At 41.0% G+C, this 15,614-nt stretch overlaps 1 protein-coding gene across 2 annotated transcripts in view; it reads right to left on the reverse strand.

Moving 5' to 3' along the window:
- Positions 1-15,614, reverse strand: part of LOC126266896 (bis(5'-nucleosyl)-tetraphosphatase [asymmetrical]) — a 48,545-nt gene that overhangs the window by 10,417 nt on the left and 22,514 nt on the right. The gene's annotated exons all lie outside the window — the stretch shown is intronic.

The raw sequence follows: 15,614 nt of genomic DNA on the forward strand, positions 1-15,614 counted from the left end.
CCTAGGAGGAAGTTATTGTCTGTTCTACGAGATTATGGAATAGGAGGCAAACTTTTGCAAGCAATTAAAGGTCTTTACATGGATAGTCAGGCAGCAGTTAGAGTTGATGGTAAATTGAGTTCATGGTTCAGAGCAGTTTCAGAGGTAAGACAAGGCTGCAACCTGTCTCCACTGTTGCTCATATTATTTATGGATCATATGTTGAAAACAATAGACTGGCTGGGTGAGATCAAGTTATGTGAGCACAAAATAAGCAGTCTTGCATATGCGGATGACTTAGTTGTGATGGCAGATTTGATTGAAAGTTTGCAAAGTAATATTTCAGGACTAGATCAGAAATGTAAGGACTATGGTATGAAGATTAGCATCTTCAGAACGAAAGTAATGTCAGTGGGAAAGAAATATAAACGGATTGAGTGCCAAATAGGAGGAACAAAGTTAGAACAGGTGGACAGTTTCAAGTACTTAGGATGCATATTCTCACAGGATGGCAACATAGTGAAAGAACTGGAAGCGAGGTGTAGCAAAGCTAATGCAGTGAGCGCTCAGCTACGATCTACTCTCTTCTGCAAGAAGGAAGTCAGTACCAAGACTAAGTTTTCCGTGCACCGTTCAATCTTTCGACCAACTTTGTTGTATGGGAGCGGAAGCTGGGTGGATTCAGGTTACCTTATCAAGAAGGTTGAGGTTACGGATATGAAAGTAGCTAGGATGATTGCAGGTACTAGCAGATGGGAACAATGGCAGGAGGGTGTCCACAATGAGGAAATCAAAGAAAAACTGGGAATGAACTCTATAGATGTAGCAGTCAGGATGAACAGGCTTAGATGGTGGGGTCATGTTACACGCATGGGAGAAGCAAGGTTACCCAAGAGACTCATGGGTTTAGTAGTAGAGGGTAGGAGGAGTCGGGGCAGACCAAGGAGAAGGTACCTGGATTCGGTTAAGAATGATTTTGAAGTAATAGGTTTAACATCAGAAGAGGCACCAATGTTAGCACTGAATAGGGGATCATGGAGGAATTTTATAAGGGGGCTATGCTCCAGACTGAACGCTGAAAGGCATAATCAGTCTTAAATGATGATGATGATGATGATGATGATGATGATGATGATGATGTAGGTATGTTTCTCCAGTATGGTGTTGCAGGATTTTCCCTGGCCTAAACATCTTCTTCTACCCCCCCCCCCCTCGCACCCACCCCCCACCCACCCCCCACACCCACCCCCCACACACACACAGACAGACAGACAGACAAAGAGAGAGAGAGAGAGTCATGCAAGCTGTACACACGTGACCACTGTCTGGCCACAGGCGTCTGATTGCAGGCAACTTAGCCTGATGGTAGAAGCAATCTGGGCAGTAGGGGTCAGGAGGTGGATGGGTTGGGGGGTGGATGGGTTGAGGAGGTGGAGGGATAGAAGAACAGGGGGGGGGGGGGGGGGTAGAGTGTCGGGCTTGGTGAAAGAGCATACAGGGACATTGTGGGGACAGCATGAAGCTGCTAGGTGCAGTTGTGAAGCTTGATGGGTAAGGTTTTTGGGGGGGGGGGGGGGGGGGGGGAGCAGAAAAGGAGAGAAGCTGAGGAGGGAAAAAGAGAAAGACCTTTCAGAGTGATAGTGAAATAGAAGGCTGTGTTGTGCTGGAGGGGTACCAGGGAAGGGCATAGGTGGCCGTAGGCTAAGGACTAGTGAAATCTGTAGCCAGAGCAGGAATAGGAAGGTAGGATATATTGCAGGGAGACTTCCCACCTGCACGATTCACAAAAGCTGTGATTGGCAGGAAGGATCCAGATGGCTCGAACTCTCAAGCAGTCAATATAGCGAAGCATGTTGTGTTGCGCAGCATGCTTAGCAACTGGATGGTCCAGCTATCTCTTGGCCATAGTTCGTCCGAGACCATTCACGAAGACAGATAACTTGTTCATTGTCAAGCTTCTATGTTGAGGGATTTGGGAAATGATTTTGAGCAAGGATTGAGGATTCTGGAATGTTAATAGAGAGTACTTTGGGGGCAGCAGCGGTGGATCATCAACAAGATAATAAAATTTAAATGGAGGAGAGAACTGAGTCAGGCAGGGTTCAACATTGGCTTTGAATTGAGTTTGAACTAATGTTGGACTCTGCCTAACTCCATTCACTCTCCTATCCAATCATGATCCACCTCTGCTGTCCCAAGCACATTCCCTATTAATGTTCCAGAATTTCTTAACATCAAATCTTGCCTCGCCATTGTTCCCTAAACCCTCGACATGGATGCTAATAAATCTGCAGAAAGAACCATAAACCACCACCCATAAACTGATTAACTTATAATCTTACCACCTGACCAAGGCTTCACCACTGTGGTTTTGAACTACAAGGATTACCTGGCAGAAAGACCTATCACCTATCAGATTCATCCACCTACAAATCCTGCCACAGTGCCCTCATTCTGGAAATACAACAGGATATCCAGTCTCTCCTCAGATCCTTAAGCCCATCCAAGAACCTCTCCTCTGAGTCTCTCTCTCACCCGTATCACTCCCCATGCACTTCCATCTTCCACAGGCTTCCCAAAGTCTATAACCCCAACCACACAGGATACTCCACTGTGGCTGGTTACTGTGCCCCCACCCAGAGGCTATCTTCTCTTGTGGACCAACACCTTTAGCCTATTACCCAGAATCTACCCTCACATGTCAAAGACACCAACCGACTCTCCACAGTTCTTTTTCCTTTACCGCAGGATACCTGGCTTTTCACTATTGATGCCAATTAGCTCTACACTAACATTCTTAAAGCCAATGGCCTTGCTGCAATTGAACATTACATTATCACGAGCAGTCGCCTTACCATTTGTCTTTTCGTGCATGACCCACGGCTGGAACCATGCTTCCCCATGTTGTCAACCATGTGTCTACGACTTGTACTCATGCATACATTATGTATATTCCCGTGCAGGTTAGACGTTGTACTCGCAAGTCGCATGCCCAATATCAACAGTTAAATATGATATTACAATGCCTGTGTTATTCTTATTATGATGCAAAGTTCCTTTGGGTATTCATGCAGAATAACACAGACACTGTAATATCGTATTTATATATCTCTCACAATGTCCTGAAATGAGGAATTCCCTACCCATCATCCTCCTCACCTCTGCCACAGTAGTATCTCGATGCCCATCAAATCTATGCAATACCCTTGTCCATCCCTACTCCACCTATGCTCCTAAACCCTAGCCTCATGGCGCATACACCTGTAGTACACCTGTACATAAAATCTATCTCATACATCCTCCTACCATCACCTATTCCAGTCCAGTCACAAGCACCATCCAATCAAAAGCACAGGACTACCTCTGAAAGCAATCATGTGATCTACAAACTAAGTTGCAACCACTGTGCTGCATTCTATGTGGGCGTGACAACTGACAAGCTGTCTGTCCACATGAAGAGTACCTGACAAACTGTGGCCAAGAGAGAGCTGGACCACCCAGTTGTTGAGCATGCTGCCCAACACAACATGATTCACTTCAATGACTGCTTGAGAGCCCGAGCCATTTGGATTTTTCATACCAACTGCAGCTTTGCTGAAATTTGCAGATGGGAACTCTCCCTGCAATATATCTTACCTTCCTGTACCATCCCTGGTCTCAAACTTCACTAGACTCTGTCCTCCTCCCAGCTATACTCTTCCCTTGTGCTACTCCAGTGTTACACAGCCTTCTATTCTACAATCACACTGAATGGTATCTCTCTTTTTCCTTCCTCAACTTCTCTCCTTTTTAGCTCCCCTTTCTCCTACCCTTCCCCACCCTCAAACCTTACGACTGCACCTAGCACCCCCATCCTGCCCCCACAACGTCCCTGCATGCTCCTACAACCACCACTACACCCTGCCCATCACTACTCTGCTATCCCTTCTCCCCCACAACAGATTATTTCTCCCATCAAGCACAGTTGCTCACAGTCCAGCCTCTGGGCTAGAGACAGTGGTCATGTGTGGGTGTGAGTTGTGCTTGTGTGAATTTGTGTTTTCAACAACAGATGATGGCCTTTTGACCAAAAGGGTACATGTACAGCAGTCTTTTTGTGTGTGCCTGTCTGCAGCTTAGCATCTCCTCTAAACGGTGAGTAGTTCATCCTTTCCATAAATTGTAATTATTATAACCAGGATTTTCCATTGTTTAAATAAAATTATAATATAGTCATGGCAAAATTTACAAAAAAACAAGAATTAGCTAAAAAGGTGCTAAAAGTTATTTCCTTGTACTTGTAAAGTCTAATAAAAACAAAAACAGGGAAAGTCCAGGCCCACTGTGAGCACAAGTGAATGCTGGTTAACAATTCATGAAATGGATGACAAAAGTGATTACATAAAAACCTGAGTCTCTGCTTCAAAATACTGATTAATAATGAAATGGAAAAACATATAGAATTGTCATATTATGATCCAGATAATCATGGTTGGCTTGGTCACTGACCGAAAAAGAATGAACCAGCCACTATGAGTTACATCACAATAACCTACCCAATAATTTTTGGCAGGAATCCAGACAACACGCAAAACCTTCAAATATTTTCTCATTTGTCTCAATGTTATTTAATACAGTGGAAAAATTGTCATAAAAGATTGCTATCCTGTTGTCTGCACTTTGGTGTGGCACATTGTGATATGACAAGCACTGCATAGTGGTGGGTCCACAGACAACAGGATGGCAATCTTTTATGACTATTTTTCCACTGTTTTAAATAACATTGAGACAAATGTGAAAATATTTGAAGGTTTTGTGTGTTGTCTGGACTACTGCCAAAAATTATTGGGTAGGTTATTGTGATGTAACTCATAGTGGCTGGTTCATTCTTTTTCGGTCAGTGACCAAGCCAACCGTGATTATCTGGATCATAATATTACAAGTCTGTATGTTTTTGCATTTCATTATTAATCAGTATTTTGAAGCAGAGACTCAGGTTTTTATGTAATCACTTTTGTCATCCATTTCATGAACTGTTAACCAGCATTCACTTGTGCTCACAGTGGGCCTGCACTTTCCCTGTTTTTATTTGTATTAGACTTTCACAAGTACAAGGAATTAACTTTTAGCACAATAATATGTAGTGTTTTTTCTATGTCCACTTGTTTTTATAGTTACAGCTTTAGCACCTTTCACGGCAACAGTTCTGTTACTCAGCACATCAAATATCAAAGGAGTTTCATCCATATTTGCTATATGGGTTAGCTCCACACTTATTTTCTTTCAGTGTTGAACAATAAAGCCATGGAAAGATAATATTTTCTCTTCATGTTCTTGTGGCATTTTCTAAGATATTTTGGTTTTCGTTTCGCATGCTAATTCCATGGCAGTTCATAGACCTGTAGCACCAACCAATTCTACCCTTAGAGTCCGTTAAGTTCCACTGTGGTGCTAGCTTACTAGCATGTATTTGAATCATTTTTGTATTAATTCCAATGCATTTTGATGACTTCCTTGAAAGAATTTCAATATGTCGTCGTCTAGTTTTGGCCATTTTGCATTCAGTCCTCTATTTGAACATTTAGTCTTCCTCATTTTTTCCAGCTCTTCTTTACTAGCCTGCCAATGGTGAATGGTTTTTTCTGTTGGTGGAGGACTGAAATGCTATTCAGCTGCTCTGTTTCCATGTTCTTCTGCACATGCTATTACTTTCAACTTATAGCTCACTTCATATGAACACCTTTTATTCTTTTTTATTACAAATCTAGCTACTAACAAAACTACTGTACTGTTACCAATAACATAAATAACTTTCAATTCAAGTTCACTGGCACCGGAGACTGGCAATGATGAATTGTAGGCTTGGCAGTATTCTGGGTTTGTGATGGCGGGGAGGGAAGCAGACAGTGCTGGCAAGCTTGTGAATCCCCGCAACTCTTGTTAGTCACATCAGTGCACTGCTGCTGCTAGCTCAATCCAATGTTGCCAGATAGAGAGAGATTCCCCATGGCATCAAATATACGCCCATTTTTAAGAATGGCAGGAATTTTAAACCAAACACTGCACATTTTTATATTAATTTCGAGTACAAGACACACATAAATTTTGAAGGCAATCTTTCAAAAAAGTTTCATTTTATAGTCAGTAAAATGCATTAGCCTCTGCACAATCTAGAAGCATGTCTGGATCCTTTTCCTGCTGCAGAGTAAACCCACAATGAGTAACTCTTTTGCTAGATGGAACTGCATCATTTATCAGTATCCTGTGACACTCTTTATTGTTAGATATTCCATTAATTCTCATTAGATCACTGACTTTATCACCAACAAAACACTCCCATACCACAAATGATCCTTTACCATGCTTCATCGTTGGCATCACACACCAAATTTTCATAGGGTCTCCTTGAAGCAAATGAACAATATTCAACAATGCCTTTCAAATACTTCAAATTTGGTTACATCTGTAAACAACATCTTTAACCAACGCATGCTCTAGTTTTATGTTGATGTGACCATTGCAATCTGTTCACCTTATTTTATGTGTGTAATAAAGGTTTTTTAGCCGCTGTGCACCTCTTTAAACCTTGTTCACGAGATTGAAGCTGCTTGCATACTATTTACTTCCTCATGAATTTGAGGTGTCCTCTGAAATTTGCTCTGTACACATATCAACTGATCTTCCACCTATGATGTTATTAAAGGGCTTCCAAACGGTGAAACACTTGCATTGGCAACAATTTGCTTTGCAATATATACTATACTGTAGATTGGACTTTGCCATTTTTTGTGGCTATTGTATTACTAAAATAGTGTGGCTATTGTATTACTAAAATAGCCATCAGGATGCAGAGTTAGAATTGCAGCACTTTTTCAATTCCAATTGCCTGCTTCTGTCCCATTAGGAGGTAATAAGATGTGAAACTGATCAGGTATACAAACAAGCAGCCAGATGCGTACAGTGTACTGTAAACTAATGCGAAATGATTCTACCCAGACAGCTAAAGGAATGAGGTCTATTCAAATGGGAATGTCTCAGGCAAAAGCATGTCAGTGCTGTTGTGGATACTTATCAGTGTCTCTCTCAGCGAATAACACTTCAAATAAACAAAAGAGATGCTTAGTCTTTATACATTTATACTTCTTTTATTATCATAACATGGTTGTGATAGAATATTCAAAATGAAATCCCTGTTTTAACCACAAATCCATAATTGTCATGCATGATCAAAAACTTTTGATTGGTTGTATTATATCTTCCACTTTTATGGTGTTGGCATTGAAACAAGTAGCCAGATGACCTGGGACATTATCCTGTCTGATACAGAATGAGCTCTGCATGTTTCCCGTTCGTGCCTATTGGTATTTTCATGGATGAAGACTTTGCCCTGTGACTTTTGTTCTACCTACAACCCCCCTCACGTGCACTCATAGAATGTCGAATACACCTTCTTCTATCTTTTCATGTGTTTTGCAGTTTTTCTCACAGTGTTGCTAGTCAACAGGTTGTGCATGAGTAACAGAGCACAAATCACTTGGCTATTCCCCTCACTGTGGGTTATTTGCTTCTGGTAAACTCTGACGTTGTCAGTTGTTCATGGTAAATAAAACAAATGATAGGGATAGCTGTGAGTACTGACAACAGATAAGCATGTGTTACTCACCTTTCTCAGCCGCAGCCTAGTTGTCAGAGCTAGATCACATGCCTGTTGTTTAAAGGTGCAGTGTGCAATATGCCACTTCAAGAGGAGCCTTGCCAATTAACCTGTTGCACTTGGTCACCACAAGGCACCTCCCCTCTCCCTGTCACTTCTCAGCAGATAGTGGTTGTGTTATCACCTTGGCCCCTACTATCAACTGCACAGCCCACTAGTGGTGCAGGCATGCCTTGCCACGACAATACTGCATTCACCTGGCTGGACCAGCACAAATCAAGCCAGGTTCTGACACAGCCTTGCTGTATCTACATCGGGACTGTACTGATAACAAACTCATTAAAAGTGCTAGCCACATAAAAATATATTAACTGTGCTGAGCTGTGTATAACACAGAGCCATGGCTGAGACAGTATGAAAATAGAGGAACACAATCTTCTTGCAGCACACTGTTCTTATGCCTCTTTTACCAACACAGTTGCTGCACAAGTGATTGCATTTTGGTACAAGCGCTTGGCAATCTTGATACCTAACAAACTTAGGCAAGTCATAAGTATGTGTGTCCTCAATCCTCTCAGTCTTATTTTCACTTTCATTCTTGGTATTACAGATGTTCTGGCCAAGTTAAGAATGTTTAATGTGACACACTCCCCCTACTCTATGTAATACCAACTTGCCACCCTCTCCATCAGATGCTCGTTGGGAAGAAAAAGTAATTGCACATGAAACTCAGTTGTTTTTCACTTGCATGCTATAAATTTGCATAGTCACACAGATATCAAGAAATTATAAAACACAAAACAGAACTAATTGCATCATTCGTTACGGTTTCATGATGTGTATTTTGTTCTTCGACCACAAGATCTGCAACTCAGTTCAGTGGCCAGACAATACAATAAGGTTTATAACATTTTATGGGCTATTAATTGATATCGGCTAGTACCTATCTCACATCTATTGAATCTAGCACCCTCATACGCGATACACACACACTACAATAACACATGCCACACTGTATGCTTTTATCACCCTCTGCCACCTCCTCTCCAGCCAATGGTGAACTGCTGTTACAAACTAGGGCTCTATATGCTCACCTGTGGCCAAGATGATCATGCCAGTTGGACTTAATGCTACGGCCTGGAATCCACAGTGTCACCTGCTGAGCCCACTAAGCTGTGCATGGTCAACTATGCCATTATCACCGCTCCACAGTCATAGCTTGGAAAAATTATAGACACTGCCCTGCAGACTTTTGCATCTGCACAATCTTATTAGGACAACTTTACATATATAACACACAATAATTATGTCAATTGTTACTTACCATAAAGAAGATACATCAAGTTACAGACAGACTGTGTGTGTGTGTGTGTGTGTGTGTGTGTGTGTGTGTGTGTGTGTGTGTGTGTGTCTTCTTTACGGTAAGCAGCAATCTGTCTTTTCCTACAATGTTAATTATTATGTTGATAATCTCATGGTGAAATGAGGAACAACCATAGATAAAATTATCCACCATAATCAAATGCCATTTTGATTCCACCACATCTGTGTTGCCACTTCTTGTAGCTGAACTTGTAAACACACACTATTTATGACCTTCTGTTTGTATGGACTGCGGTCTATCATTTCGGTGGGAACGTTTAATTATGTGGACTGCTGATTGGCCATAGCTATTACTGCCTTGGTTACAGACTGAAGTATGCTTACCCGAATTTTCACATAGTTGAAATTTGGGGAGGGGGGGGGGGGGGGGGGAGGAGGTGCAGCAATACGAACTTAATCTCTTCCCTTAGATTTCTTTTACAGACACACTGGCATATGTCAGCAAGCCATTTTTAGTACCCAAAAGGGACCATTACTCAAACTTCCTGTAATGCTTATCAGATGATGGCAATATAATCCACAATGAATTGGCATTACATGGTAACTAGTTTATGAATTAAGTGTTATGATTATTATATGATGTGTTTATTATTTTGTATGTACTGTATGATCATTTATTTCTTGTGATATTGGCATGTGCTGTAAAAGCCTCTTCTGAATACTCCATGCTATGAATCAGGCTGTATTATCACGCCATAATACTGTAGTGGAATTCTTTGCTGTTTGCAGACACGAGTGTATACAGTGGTTCTTAGCTAGTAATCTATGTCTCTGATCTTGTGTGTCTCAAGAGGGTTCATCTGCCCCTCTGTTTTCTACACCCATGCAGTGCTCAATGCAGTGCTCCACTAGCACAAGAATTTAGCCCAGTCCGCACTCGACTGAGCGTCCTTCCTGGTGTCCATGCCCTACCTGCCTTTGCCACTAAAATGGTTTCATAACTTTAAGACAGGTAAGACTATATGTATATTTGACAGACAAGTGGTTCCACTGGATGTGTAAGCCTTACTACGAGTTCCTGGAGTACATACACTTCACCTTTTCCCAATGAAGTGAGTACCTTAGTGTAAAAAGTGATCACTCCTAAACAATGTCTACTGAACCTACATAGATATTGTGCAAGCCACTGTACGGTGAGTAGTAGAGGGTACTCTGTATCACTACTTGTCATTACCTTTCCTGTTCCACTCGCAAATAGAGCAAGGGAAAAACAAGTGTCTATACACCTAATTTCTCGTATCTTATCTTTGTGATCCTTACACGCAATGTATATTGGCAGCAGTAGAATCGTTCGGAAGTCAGCTCCAAATGGCGGTTCTCTAAATTTTCTCAATAAGTGTATCTCAAAAAGAACATTGTCTTTCCTCCAGGGATTCCCATTTGAGTTCCCAAACATTTCTTTAACACTCATGTGTCGTTCGAGCCTACCAGTAACAAATCTAGCAGCCCACCTCTGAATTGCTTCGATGTCTTCCTTCAATCCAACCTCGTACAGATCTTAAGCATTCAAGCAGTACTCAAGAAGCAGCTAAATGGTCTCCTCCACAGACAGGCCACTCATTCCTATAAATTCTCCCAATAAACCAAAGTTGACCATTTTTCTTCCCTACCACAGTTTTCACATACTCGTTCCACTTCGTATCACTTTTCAATGTATTGCTCAAATATTTAAACGACTTGACTGTGTCAAGCAGAACACTAGTAATACTGTACCCGAGCATTACAAGTTTGATGCTCCTGGTCATCTGCATTAACTTACATTTTTCCACATTTAGGGCTAGCTGCCATTCATCACACCAACTGGAAATTTTCTCCAAGTCATCTTGTATCTTCCTACAGTCACTCAACTTTGACACCTTACCGTACACCACAGCATCATAAGCAAACAACCACAGATTGCTGCCTGCCCTGTTCGCCAAATCATTTATGTATATAGAAAACAACAGCAGTCCTATCACACTTCCCTGAGGCACTCCTGACAATAGCCTCGTCTGTGATGAACAGTCGCCATGAAGGACTACATACTGTTTTCTATTATTTAAGAAATCTTCAAGCCACTCACATATCTGTGGACTTAATCCATATGCTCGTACCTTTGGTAACATCCTGCAATGGGACACCATGTCAAATGCTTTCCAGAAATCTGAAAATATGGAGCCTGCCTGTTGCCCTTCATCCACAGTTCTCAGTATGTCATGAGAGAAAATGGCAAGCTAAGTTTCGCATGAGTGATGCTTTCTAAAACTCAGTCTCAAAAAAGTTTATTATATTCGAAGTAAGAATACATTGAAGGATTTGGCAGCAAATAGAAGCTAGGGATATTGGTCTGTAATTTTGTGGGTCTGTTCTTTTATCCTTCTTATATACTGGAGTCACCTATGCTTTTTTTCTATTCGCTTGGTACTTTGTGCTGTGCAAGGGATTCTCAATAAATGCAAGCCATAAAGCTCTCTTTGTAAAATCGAATTGGGATTCCATCCGGACCTGGTGATTTACCTGCTTTCAAATCTTTCAGTGGTTTCTCTACATCAGATATGCTTATTACTATGTCGTCTATAAGGGAATCTGTCCGATGGACAAAGGACGATATGTTTGCACGATTCTTGTATGTGAACGATTTTTTCAGTCTGAAATTTAAAACTTTGGCTTTAGTTTGCTATCTTCAACTGCCAAACAAAATTGGTCAACAAGGGACTGAATGGAAGCCTTAGACTGCTTAGTGATTTTATGTAATACCAGAAATTTCTCAGGTTCTCTATCAAATCTTTTGCTAAGGTGTGATGGTGGTAGTAGTTGTACGCTTTGCGTATACATTTTTTGACAGATGCACGAATCCCTACTAACCTTTCTTTTATCCACTTACAAGGCACATAACTCTCCAGACCATGATTTACAATCTGCTTAAACTTTGCCCATAATTTCTCTACATCCTTCTTAATGGAACTAAGTGATTCCAATTCATTGTCTAAGAGAGAACTGATGATTTGCTCTATCTAGCAGAAACACTCTCCTAGCTTCCTTGACTGATTTATTAACTTTCATAATCGTAGTTGCTATAATAACATGATCACTAATCCCCATTGCTATACTGACATTGTCGATAAGGTCTGGCCTATTTGTAGCTACAAGGTCTAAGGTACTTCCATTGTGTGTGGGCTGCTGAGCTAGCTGCTCAAGACAATTTTCCAAAAATGAGTTCAAAACTATTTCACATGACTGTCTACCCATATCCGCCGCAAAGAATCCATAGACATCCCAACCTATAATTGCAGTTTAAAGTAACCTCCAATTAGTATTGTATGATCTGGGTTTTTACGCACTACTGACATAAACTTTCTTTTAATGAGTCTAGAACTGTCACAGCAAATCAGTTGGACAGTAAAAACATAACAGGTGTAGATAAAACCAAGTTAATTGTTGACGTGTTCAGGTGTCTTCACTGACACATTCAGCTTCGACCCCAAAAGAGACAATATTTGTGTCAACTGCAAGGAACACTCCCCCTCCTGTAGCCTCTAAACTGTCTTTCCGATATACATTCCACATGACCCACTAAATACCTCTGAGCTCTCCACTTCAGATTTCAACCAGCTCTCAGTCCCAAGAATAATCTGAGCTAGAGAACTTTCCTGGAGGGCAGTAAATTTGGGAACTTTATTAAGAATGCTTTGACAGTTTACTTATAAAATTGTGACTGTCGAAGTGTCTTTATTCTGAATGATAGATAAACCATAAATACATACCTCCAAAACCTATTCTGTAAACTCCTATCTCCAATCCAATGCCGGTGTGGCAATTTCACAAAGTGCACAATGTGTAGATTGATTGAAAAGCTGTGGTTTGGATGGAAAAACTCTGTTCTAATCCTATACAGAAAATGATCCCTTTCAGTTACCTGTACCTTTCCTCCACAGTCAAAATTTCTAGTCTGGCCTTGTTATAGGCATACTGCCAACTCTGTTAGCTTAACCCCAGTCAAATATGTGGCAGTCCTCATTTTGTATTGTACTGCCTTCCATGAACCGTGGATGTCGCTGTTGGTGGGGTGGCTTGCGTTCCTCAGTGATGCAATAGCCGTACTGTAGGTGCTACCTGAACTGAGGGGTATCTGTTGAGAGACCACACAAATGTATGATTCCTGAAGAGGGCAGCAGCCTGGAAACAGTCTGAATGATTGACAGAACTGGCCTCGTAACATCAACCAAAATGGCCTCGCTGTGTTGGTACTTCGAACTGCTGAAAGCAAAAGGAAACTACAGCCATAATTTTTCCTGAGGGCATGCAACTCTACTGTCTGGTTAAATGATGATGGTATCCTCTTGGGTAAAATATTTATGAGGTAAAATAGTCCCGCATTTGGATCTCTGGGCAGGTACTACTCGGGAGGCTGTCATCTGGAGAAACAGAACTGGTGGTCTAATGGAATGGATCATGGAATATTAGATCCCTCAATCAGGCAGGTAGGTTAGAAAATTTAAAAGGGGAAATGGATAGGTTGAAGTTAGATACAGCGGGAATTAATGAAATTTGGTGATAAGAGGAACAGAGCCTCTGGTCAGGTGAATTCACGGTTATAAATACAAAATCAAATAGGGGTACTGCAGGGATGGGTTTAATAATGAACAAGGAAATAGGAAAGCAGGTAAGAGGCTATGAACAGCATAGTGAACATGTTATCATAGCCATGATGAACATGAAGCCCAAACGTACCACTGTAGTACAAGTTTACATACTAACTAGCTTTGCCAATTATGACAAGACTGAAGAAATGTGTGATGAGATAAAAGAAATTTAGTTTACGGAGACAAAAAATTAATTGGGACTGGAACTTGACAGTAGGGAAAGGAAGAGAACGCAAATAGCAAGTGAATACAGACTTGGGGGAAAGGAATGAAAGAGAAAGCTGCCTAGTAGAATTTTGCACAGGGCCTACTTTAATCATCACTAAGATTTGGTTTAAGAATCATAAAAGAAGGCTATATATGTGGAAGAGACGTGGAGACACTGAAATATTTCAGATTGATTATAGAATGGTAAGACAGAGATTTTAAAATGTCAGGGACAGATGTGGATTCTAACCACAGTTCATTGGTTATGAACTGTAGATTAAAACAAGAAATTGGAAAAAGGTAGGAAATCACAAAGATGGGACGTGGTTAAGTTGAAATGGCCAGAGGTTGTTGAGCATTAGGTGATTGTGGACTAGAATAGGGGAAAGGACTGCAGTAGAAGACGAATGGGTAGCTTTAAGAGATGAAATAGTGAAGGCAGCAGAGGATCAAATATTTAAAAAGATAAGGCCTAGTAGAAACCCTTAGATAACACAAGAGATTTTGAATTTACTTGATGGAAAGAGCAAATATAAAAATGTACCAAATGAAGCAGGCGAAAGGGAATGGATACAGAAAGTGTAGAATGGCTAAGTAGGAATGGCTAGAGGACAAATGTTGGGATTTACAAGGATATTTCTCTAGGGGAAAGGCACATACTACCTACATGAAGATTAAAGAGGCGACTGAGGAAAAAAGAAGCAGCTGGGTCAGGTGCCCTAGGGCTCCCAGCTCGACCATCCACAACTTTAAAGAAATTTATACAGTCTGTACCTGAGGGGCGTGCATGAACTTCTGCAAAGTTTCAGGTTCACCTGTAACTTGGTTGAGGTACTAGAGCCATTTTTGTGAATACCATTTTTTCAGAGACTGAAAAGTCACAAAGAAATCTTCATGTTTGGCATGCCACTGTTCCTTGCTTCTATGCACAGTGGTACAACATTTGGTACTCAACACATAAATGGTGCTAATAAAGGTCAGAAAACAATGCTTTTGGCATAATCTCAGTTCAAAGTGGGCAACAAATCATCTTGCGACAAATTTGCATCTTGCGACAAATTTGCTCTGTAGTTAAACAAGCCATAAGTAGTGAGGAAAGGGCATTATGGACCTTGTCTTTTGCCAAACTATTGTCTGTCTGGCTGTCAGATGTCACAAATTAGGATCTAGTTTGTGTGTTTAATTACTGTGCTACCATCTTGTAAATTTGATAAAAAATGTGAATGTACCAAATTATACCTGCCTTCTAAATCACATGTCTCAAAATGGACACCTACCACATTACATTCACTAACACCAGTCAATGAAGCACATTTCATTGTATTAGAAACACTTACTTCCATTTTGGTGTCTCTTTGAGTAAGGTGCAAAAATTTCACCTAAACTATTAACATTTTTTTGTAATTTGAGAAAAATCCTTGCATTGGTCCATGGTGGCTAAGTTACTACCAATCCCAGTGACTGGTAACCCCACTGCCAAGGGGTCACCCCTTATAGACAGGCACAGTCAGCCACAGGTTGGTTTCTTTACTGGAGTTACTGAACGCAGTTTTCCGAAATTCCTTCACCAGGGAAGACGAATGGAATATTCCAGAATTTGAAACAAGAACAGCTGCTAGCATGAGTTTATTAGAAGTAGATACCTTAGGGGTTGTGAAGCAACTCAAATCGCTTGATACTGGCAAGTCTTCAGGTCCAGATTGTATACCGATTAAGTTCCTTTCAGATTACGCTGATACAATAGCTCCCTACTTGGCAATCATATACAACTGCTCGCTCACCGATAGATC

The sequence above is a fragment of the Schistocerca gregaria genome, chromosome 4, assembly GCF_023897955.1.
Source record: "Schistocerca gregaria isolate iqSchGreg1 chromosome 4, iqSchGreg1.2, whole genome shotgun sequence".
Lineage (NCBI taxonomy): Eukaryota > Metazoa > Arthropoda > Insecta > Orthoptera > Acrididae > Schistocerca > Schistocerca gregaria.